The sequence below is a fragment of the Hyalella azteca genome, unplaced genomic scaffold (genome assembly GCF_000764305.2).
Source record: "Hyalella azteca isolate HAZT.00-mixed unplaced genomic scaffold, Hazt_2.0.2 contig11585, whole genome shotgun sequence".
Taxonomy (NCBI): Eukaryota; Metazoa; Arthropoda; class Malacostraca; order Amphipoda; family Hyalellidae; genus Hyalella; species Hyalella azteca.
Window position 1 is genome coordinate 272914 of NW_025941577.1, and position 10895 is coordinate 283808.

Consider the following 10895-nt stretch of genomic DNA (forward strand, 5'->3'; position numbering starts at 1 on the left):
GCTACCATCAGAGGCGTTAAGGTCGGGGCCCTGATCATTGACATGAAACCATTCCCTGTTTTTAATTGATAAAATCAATTCTTTTTTTTTTTGGATTGGTGAGTGTGGGAGGCCTTTAATAAAAAAAATAGCCCATAATCTTTAAAGACCATATTACAGGGCCCCCCATATTTATGGCAAAGGATGTTTGCCATATAAAAATAAATTGGTTTCTAGGAGACTTTTCTTTTATAATGAAGCCTAATATCATCTATTAATTCGTCTATTTTATATTGCAGAAGTCTAAGGTTTCTAAATTTGCTATTAATTATGGCAGTAAGTAGATAGAAATGCGATTGTAACATTTCATGACAAGGGCGAGAGTAATTCAGTAATTGCAAAAACGCTCCAAATTCGCCGTGAAACTGTGTGGAAGGTGGTAATAAATTCAAAGAAACGGGTGAAACATGCAATCGACCTGGTCAAGGAAGGAAACGAAGTTGAGGAGAAGTTGAGAAACCCTCGTCGCTCAGCTGCACAATTGGCTGCAGAAGCAGGAGTCAGTCGTACGTCAATGCGTAGAGTCCTCAAAGATGACCTCAAAACCTCACCTTACAAAATGCAAACAAGGCATGAACTAACAGACCGTCATGAACAATGAGGCTCAAAAGATGCCAGCACATTCTGGATCTCATTGAGGATGGCACGCTGCCCAACTTGGTGTTCGGTGACGAGAAAAAATTTGACATTGAACAGAGCGTTAACCGTCAAAATGACAGAGTTTGGAGTCAGGATGGATCTGTGGCAACCAGAATAGCAACACGACATCAAAATCCCATGTACGTGATGGTTTGGGCCGCGGTAACCGCCACTGGCAGGTCCCCACTCGTTTTTGTCCCCTCAGGAGAGAAATTGAACAGTCAGCGATACATTTCGGACATTTTGAAAGCTGTGTTGTTACCTTGGGCCCGTAAACACTTCAACGGCTCACCATGGACTTTTCAACAAGACTCTGCCCCATCACATGGCTCACACATGACCCAAAACTGGATTTAGGGTCACATCCCAGCGTTCATTAGCAAAATTGAATGGCCCTCAAGAAGCCTTGATTTGAATCCTCTCGACTTTTCTGTGTGGGCTATTTTATAGAGTAGAGTCTGCAGAACACCTCATGATTCTTTGGATAGTTTGAAGTCTAAATTAACACGAAAATGTGACTTGATCCCTCAAGAAATGCTGCGTGTCTCCTGTAAAGCTTTCCCGCGTAGATTGGAGGCCGTCATTAAAAATAAAGGTTGTTATATTGAATAAATATGTCTGAGAATCGTTTAAGTAATTCTTGGCTACTAGCTCATCCAATAAAAAACAATGCACCTGTTTGTTTCATTATGAAATAACAAAAAACATGCGTTACCATAAATATGACGGACCCTGTATTCACGTTTAGCTTCACTATTACAACATGTCTCCCTTCAAGTTGTTTTCTTAGCTGCGTTTTCGCACAATTTATTTTCATTCCATATCCTGGAATCGTAAAAAGCATGGTAATAATGAAAATAAGCCTCAACAACACAAATTTTACAAGCACTTGCAATATTAATCTTCAAAACTATCTCATTCTTGAAGCACTTGAACTGCCTGCCTAGAAAACTGAAATTTGCTCCTGTCTGAAAAATGGAAACTTACAGCATCGCACCTAAATTTATATAACCTTGGCTAGCGTAACCTGTCCTAACCCCATCAAACTTAACCTTCACCGAACCTGACAACCAAATCTAACGCTACCTACTCAAACCTAAAGCTACCTAAACAAACCTAACGCTACCCAAACAACCCTAACGCTACCTAAACAAACCTAACACTACCCAAACAACCCTAACGCTACCCAAACAAACCTAACGCTAACCAAACAAACCTAACACTACCCAAACAAACCTAACGCTACCTAAACAAACCTAACGCTACCTAAACAAACCTAACGCTACCTACTCAAACCTAACGCTACCCAAACAAATCTAACGCTACCTATACAAACCTAACGCTACCTACTCAAACCTAACGCTACCCAAACAAACCTAACGCTACCCAAACAAACCTACCGCTACCTAAACAAACCTAACGCTACCTAAACAAACCTAACGCTACCTACTCAAATCTAACGCTACCCAAACAAATCTAACGCTACCTAAACAAACCTAACGCTACCTACTCAAACCTAACGCTACCCAAACAAACCTAACGCTACCTAAACAAACCTAATTTACCTAAACTTCAAGATCGGTCTGAAGGATAGAGCGAGTCAAGAGATCGAAGAACTGAGCTACCCTCATCATCGTGATCTACAATTTCTTAATTTGCTAGCTCTTCCCTGGTGAAAACATGTGGGCGGTGTTTACGCGGCCTACTGTTTTGATTATCAGTCACACATTTATGAAGTCACGGAATGGTGTTGCATCTTTTTACGTCTTTTCCTCAATAACAGAATCAACCGGTTTCAAAGCAACCCCAGATATAATTAACAAGAGGTTTCAATATCGTTCACCTTGTTACTCAAATTAATATGCCACAATAGGGATGATAAAATAAGCACAAATTTTTCATCGTCCACATACACATATTTAGCTGAATCAAAACAGCCACCTACCTCTGATTTTGGAACCCATATGTTATCTAAATAATATCTACTATAATATGCTATTTTACTGTACTATAGTATCATAATTTAACCTTACAGAGGTTTTGTTTAAAGGCCCGTTTACACTACGGGACTGATTCGGAAGGATCGAGACTGGACTGAGACCAATAAGTCACATGGCTGGGCCTCAAAACTGGCGTGTGCGTTCAGACTACGCGCATGTGCTGGGATCAAGACTCATGACTATCGCAGTGCTACCACTCTGCCGCGCGCGACATTTCAGCTACTCGTTGGCCTTTGAAGATGGATCGTGCAAACGAGTAACTTAAAGATTTTGGATTGAAGCCGAAAAAGATGGATTGAATTCAAAAGTTTTCGGCTATCTATATACCTAATAGCAGTTATGAAACGCAAAACCTAACCACAACCGCGGATGAATCCTCGGCACCTGCTCCAGATTTCAGGGTATCTTTCTTTCTTTTCATCTCTGATCTAAATTGATTTCGCAAAGTGTGAATTTTTTCGATGTTCGTAGATGCATCTGATTTCTTCATTTGTTCACTTATTTTTTCTAATGCTTGAAGTTGAAGTCTTGAGATTCTGTCTTTGTAAACCGAACTTTTTACTTTCCATAGGCAAGGTGCCTGTCTATATAACTCAATAAGCCTCTCAGTAACATCCCTGTTCCAGTCTCCGTCATGCGACATTGCAAAGCAAAGTAAATAAACAGGTAATTGTGTGTAAATAGGGTAGGAGCGACAGCAACACACAACCTACTCAGACGGCAGTCAACGCGACACTCCCGAGATGAGCGGCTCATCAGAGATGAGCGGCTCAAAAGAATGAACACTGCTTCATTCGCCGATGAGCCCGTGTCGATGGTCCGGACTGCCTCAGTCTGGACTGAAAAAGCCAGTTTTTCAGTCGTCAGTCGCGCAGAGTCTCGTAGTGTGAACGGGCCTTAAGAAAGTCATTAGTTTCCGTCAATGGTGGCCGTGACCGCCGACTTGACCGGGACATCGAAGTGCATTTACGCTGACTGAAAAATTTTCTGACAAAAAAAAAATTATAGTGTCAGTCAAGCATAAATAGTGGAATCATGGAAGTCAGATAAATTCATGTGTGAAACTATCCTTCCACAACCCTTTCGAAAAACTTGCTCCACCATCATTTATTATTTACCATTGGTAAACATTTATTCTGATCGATGCGGATTGCAAATGAATAATTTAATCTTGCATGAAAAAAATCAAAGCCGGGAACTCTTTCATATCCGGACTTACTTCGACTGACAGTTCAGAAGTCGCATACAGTAGGTGTCGACGATACCTGAGGTTGATGTTCCAATTGTGTTCTATTAATTTCTTGTTGAAAACCATACACCTTGAGCTGAATTATGCCAGCTACTTACTCTTTACGTCTCAAATCATACCGTAGTTTTCTTTCTGATTACTTATCGATAGCTAGAGTTATTAGTGCCTAAATGTTGAAGGTATGTTGAGAACTTATGACAAAAAGTACCTTTAAAACTAGTGTTTGAATTGTTATGCAGGATTTACCCGAAATCAGCCCGTAATCCCGGTGTTCGCAATGAATAAAATTTTTCCGCTTTATCTGACTCCGAAAGATCTGAATATAATAATTAGTCAGCCGTGAAGGATACAAAACTGATTTACACTAATTATATCCTATATTTAATTCAAATTTTCAAGTTCCCCATAAGTTGAACATCGAATTTATGATCGTCGCCTGCAATATTAAATTTCACTATCGTGAAAATTTATTTCGATTCAAAAGAAGAGCTACTGGCGGTAAACGAGCTACCAAAACTCGTTTCACTCGAAAATGCAGAGCTCACAATTGAATCGTTTCATTGTCCTACCCAAAATATTTGACATAAAATAGAACCTACAAATTGCAAACTAATGAAATCTTACACCGTATGCCTGTGAACTCTTAACCGCCCGATTTAGATCTAAACTCAAACACCTGAATGCAATTAGTTTATTTTACATTCATTGAATTCCGTCGTAGAGAATATTAGCTATGCATGCAATTGCTGTATTTAGCTACATTTCCAATTGCTCATAAAAATCATAAATCCCACAAACCACCTGTAACAAACTTTGATTACTTGAAGCCATAAGTTTCCACATTGAATTTTGAAATGGTTAAACAAAATGACGTATTGAACAAAATGATTATATAAGGCCTAACCCAGCAGTCAACTACAGCAGTACGTGAAGAGACCAGTGATTCTACCTGACGCTCGAAAAATTCCTACCGTGAATGAAACACATGTCGCCGTTTAACATGTCACCGGCCTTCAATATTTTCAAAGGATATCAATTTTAAAGGGCACTTAAACAAAAACTTTATCAATAATATAAAATCTATCACTATTTATTGTCATATCAATCAATCTCAACAAAATATCTTCTTTGACGAAAGGCCAGTAGTACTGTACAGTAGCTGCTGAGCGGGGACTGATATGTGGTACACATGGGTCGTGGGTAGGAGCAAGTGTTCCCGAACTCGAATTTCCAAGTTGTCCCCTGCAACGAAATCGATTCCTAGTGGGTGAGCGCATCATTAATTGCCAGGCCAGTTAGAATATGTTCATGTTTTAAGTAGTTTAGTTTTAGGTAGAAGTACTTAAATTTCTTACCTGAGAACAAACAACCAGAAGAATGAATGAATGTGCTGAATGAAACAAGTTGCTGATTGGACGAACTTCGCCCGAAATTTTCATGGCCTGGGCACGTATTCTTTTCCGATATATTTTCTGCTTGCACGCCTAATATGAACAGTAATTAATAGTAATTTTTTAATGCCTATCACTGTGATGCTAACTTTTATTGTGAGCTTTTTCAATTCATTGACGTCTTGGTTAGAATATCATTGTCGCCTTCCTTACTTTGGTATAGACGATTTAAACTCCATTTGAGTCAGTTCCAGGGAATAGATTACTTCAGTAGAGATTCCCACTCTGGTGACAATAATGTTCAATGTATTCCATAATTGTGAAGAAATGATCTATGAAAATCATCATGCAATGTTCGAGCCTCTACTGAATTATTTTTCATTTAGAAATTGTTTGTACTCAGACCAATAATTATATAATTATATATGATAACTTTATTAATACAACGATAATTAAAATACGCAACAGGTAATTGAGCAGACCAAAATAATAGTTGAGTGAATACGGTCGTGTTACCTAATGATGACAATTCTTATAGTGTTAAAATCATTGAATAATTTAAAAAACAATAGTGACTCACGGTGTGAATAACTTAAAAAAATATAACTCGGTACCCACTGCAGTGAGTGACAGTAAGCGCATTTTCTCGTCGACGAAAACGTGAAGTGACGGACGGACGGACGGACGGAAAGACAGACAGACAGACAGACGGACGGACATTACGAGCACAATAGTGAATTTTTTCCATGAATGAGAAAATGCGCTAAAAAGGCACCGTGTATATGCAGCCATCAGCCATAAATTGTCAAGATGAAGTAGCGTCGAAGGTGAAGCCACTCTCCCTAGGTGAGTAATAAAAGTTTTAACTGTTTTTCATTTAAAATATTTGTTTCGACTTGAGCCTTAATAATTTGTTTCGTGATTTTCTTCGAGACTTCATCTAATATTACCATCGCAAATGCTAAGCCTTCTCTTCATGTCATGAATGGCACAACTGCCATTCATTTCTTCGATTATCTCGTCAATTCAAGGGAAGCTAATCCTCTTGGGTAGCTGTTTCATTTCAAATCTCCCATTCATTTTCCATGACCTTCCTCCTATTTCTTATTGAATATCACGTCTTGCGTTAATTTTGTATGACATTATTCCTACTTGTTGATTGAATTTGATGTCTTCTAATTATTTTTATAAGACAGTTTAAATTTTTTAATGAGAAGGTACATCTGAAATTAATACTAAAAGCCACGTTTAACACGCCGCATATTGAATCGAAATCGTCCGTCCTCCAAATTTTCCAAACGCACTAAACCGAGGCCAAATACAAAGCGTAATACAGTAGGTTGCAAATTTCCTACTTCTGGCAATCAGACCACAAAGATCAAGCGTGACCATCACTGATAGACGTGTGAATTGCGGTATCAGTCTTATGAGCTGCTGATCTCGACCAGCTTACTTGTTCCTCTCTTATAAGATAATAACTCCAACGTCAGGGTGAGAATTATTGCGTGTGATGTTGCGTGTTGCGCAACCCGCGTCCAAACTATAAACTTTTGCTTCGAAAACAATTTAGAAGCGCGTTTCAAAAACCTCCGGTCATTGGTAGGTGAGACGAAGAGCCCTTCCGAACTCCTAAGGTGATGCGACTGGTAAGGTGAATAACCTAGGTCGGTTGGTTACACAGGGACAATGAAATCACATCAGACATGAGATATAATTTCTATTAAACTCATCTGGAACGATAGAGGAAACGAACATTATACACCAGATTTGTTCAACTCAATTCCTGGGAGGCAACTCCAGCTACCCTCGCTTCCGCCTTGTCCTTCCGGAAATTTACCCTCGACTCAGCCCTCAGTTACGAAATAAAATGAAATAACCATAAAAATTTGGCGCATTATGAATTATGCATTTACTGGTATTGTGAATATTATTCAAAATATTGGTAGTTATTTTACACCATATTAAAAGCTTTGGAACGAGTCTGGTGGAGGTCTGTGGGTGCTCACGTGTATACAAACGTCAAGCATGAACGTTTGTATACAATTCTAAGCAATTAAACACGAGTATACACAAAAAAACAGCTGGAACGTATTCGAATAGGTTATGTTTCGTTGGCCCCACTTATCAACCTACAATTTAGTGCTAACAATTATCATCTGTAAACTATATGTGTTATAAATAATTTTTCAAACCCATACTAAGTTAATACTCGTTAAATAACTTTTCACAAATAATACTCTAGTTTGGAACTGAAACTGAAAGCAAATGTATTAACCCACCTGGCATCTGACATTGAACCAACGTTGATAAAAAATGTAAAAGCTTAATTTACGTCGTTTAATTTCAACGTTTTTCGGCTGTGAGGGAAAGTTTCGAAAGAACAGACTTGACGAGAGGCCACACGCTCCCCTCAGCGTACCTGTCAGAAGCGTTCTTTTAATACGTACTTTAAGAGCTCCATATAGCAACTATATTCGAGTATCTTCAGTTTCCAGATATTTTCTGTCACATATTAGCCTCTTACATGTTTTCTATAGTATCTCTAGTTCTCAAACATCTCTAGAAATGAAAAAGTTCTCAAATATTTCCAGAAATACGGGAGTTCTCAGACATTTCCTGAAGTACATATGCTCTAAGATGTTATTATTATGTAATATATTATTTAAAATATATTACATGTCTTTAGAACCGCACCTGAACGCAACTAAAAGCCACTGAAGGAGAGCGTGCGCTGGGACGCCTGAAGGCTCGGTTATCAGTTATCGGTTATCTCCACGAAGAGACAGTTAATTCAGCTAACTACTTTAACTGGCCTCAGCATCGCTGCATCGTTCGTTCTCTCCTCCGTGAGTTCAGTAAATACATTTCAGTGAAAAATATAATCACCTCAATTCAGTGAAATACATAATCACTTTAATTACTTGGTACATGATTTCTCAGCTCGAAATTTTTATAGTTTCTGATGCGAAACTAAGTTTTAGACTATCAGCTCTTATTTTGCATATGAAAACAAGATGCTGACTGATGGTGGGCAAAATTCATGACTAGAAGATAGCCATATTTTTATCAAGTTATTATCGCAATTAATAACACGTATGCAAATGTACGAAAGAGTGAACGAATGCAGGAGCAATGCCAAGGTCAACGAGCATCCATCGTATGGGTGAACTTCTTTCTGTAACTAAAATGCATCCTATGTCATTAATTGATAATTGCATAAATAAATAAATTGTCGTTAAATATTATTAATTTAGTGGTGGATTTGAAGCCTGAAACCTTGAAGATAATATCTAGCTACCTATATAAACTTACAAAATCTTACCAAATAAAGCTTCAATAAATGTCACAGAGAAAATAACTAATACATATTAATTTACCAACTAATTACTTAATTGTTACTGCATTTGTCTTCCTGGTTCGAGACAAACAAGGAAAATTCTTCCAAAAGAACAATACATTTGAAAGAAATTCACCGCTTCGTAGATGCATTTGATATTACCATTGATTCCTAGTTATTATGCTATGATGAACTATTGAAAGCTTATTCTAGACATTATTATCTATTGAAAGTAGTCATAGACATTATATTCAAAACAGCCGTACTAATGATATTATTCATAATAATGATTTTAGTAAACAACAAGAACACTGCAAGCAAGTAAATTCATAATCATTCTTCTATTTCAACTTGCCTTTAACGTTCTCCTTAGAACTCATATTCATCCTCATATTTTTACTCATAGTTCTTCCTCGTAATGCAGCATGCACATCATTCACTATAGAGCCTCACAACGTTTCGAACAATGAGATAATTTAGACTTCCGCATCCGGAAGTCTTACAATGACTGCAGACTCGACAATATATTGCACGGGAGATGGCAAATCTCAGCCTATATATCATCCAGTAACTGTGTTCAAGTGAAGATAATAGAGATTATTTCAAGCGACTTTAGTTATACACGAATTGCTGAATCTTTAATCTGATGATGAAAGTAGTCTCCTTTTTTTATTTTTGAATTAGGCGGATTTTGAAAACATGCCTTTGCTTCTAAATTATTATTATTATGTATCTCTTGTGTTGACCCTACTGAAACATCACCGCGCTGAAACTGGATAACATTTGCTCGTTACTTCGTAAAGTTATTATTAATAATAATGGCAATAATAACTTAGTTCATTCTGCATGAATTCCAAATGATTTCCAACAGTTCTAATTGAAAAAGTTAGGAGAAGTGAGATATATTACGATCTTATACAAGACAGGAACGGGCTGTTATATACGCACCGTTCGACCTGAGATTTTTTCCTTTGAATGGAAAAGTAAAACTTAGGTTACACCTGAGACATGGAATGGAAAATGCATCATCTTTTGACCCATTTACTTCGTCATGGGATGTTGGAATATATTACCTTATATTTGAACCTTTATTCTTCTGGTTGCAAATTTAAAAGTTTTACGTAAATTTTTAATGTTGTGTGAAGTCCAAAAGTTTTCTCATGGCCTCGTTTATCGAACTTGACTCATATTGATGCTCATTAAACGCTGCAGAACTGCCAACCCTGCTTTGATTAATGTTAATATCTTTCAATTATTGAATTTATGTAGGTCTTTCAAATAGGATAATATGATTCCGGTTTTTCTGAACGCCATGTTAATTGGTACTTGCAAAAATTAGATAAAATTAAAACTGAGTATCTTTGATTTATTTCTACGTTTTTTATTACCGTATTTTTATAGAGTAGTTTCAAGCCAAGCAAGTTGATTTAAATCCCTGCAATCGGACGGAAAGTATCTACAAATATTCATGAAAAAGTGGCTTATTAAGTGCCCCTTTCAATTTGATGTCACCGTCTTACGTCATTCATGTCATTAACAAACTGAATGGCAAACTTCCATCGCATCTTCGTCTTTTAAATAAACTGTAAATAAAACTCCCTACGAGATAACTTTAAGACCCATTATGCAAAATTGATTTTGATCTTAAACACCAAAATTATAAAATATATATATTCTGTAAAACTTGGACTATAAAATGTCAGAATGAGCTCGAAAAAAAACGTTATTCCTCTTCACTTAGAACGGTACTACACGCGCCATAATTAATATAACCTATCAATCCTACCGCTCTCCAAATTTAAACATTCCTCAAAAATACCAAAATAGTGTCTTTTTCCTGATTGACTCTAACCCTCCCCCTTTTTTCTATATTAATGTGCACCCACCTTCATTTATTTAGCTTCCCTTCTCCTCCGAATTTAGAAGTTGCCTTAAATTATATAACTCCCTTCTACTACGAATTAAGACGTTTCCCAAAACAAGAAAATATTGTTCCCCCCTTGCCACAAAATTAACCTGGATCCACTCCCCCCAATTAACCCGGATTTCCTCAATTACCGCGACCCCGGATCTCCAGTCGTCCTCGCAATCTGGCGCAATTTCAATCCCGGCTAGAAAAGGGGAAAATCCAACTGGAAGATGCGTATTGAAGTCAATATAACTTTTTTGATGAACTAATACAAAAATACACACGCACAAAATAAAATACATTGATTTGTATGCTGATCAAAATGAGGCAG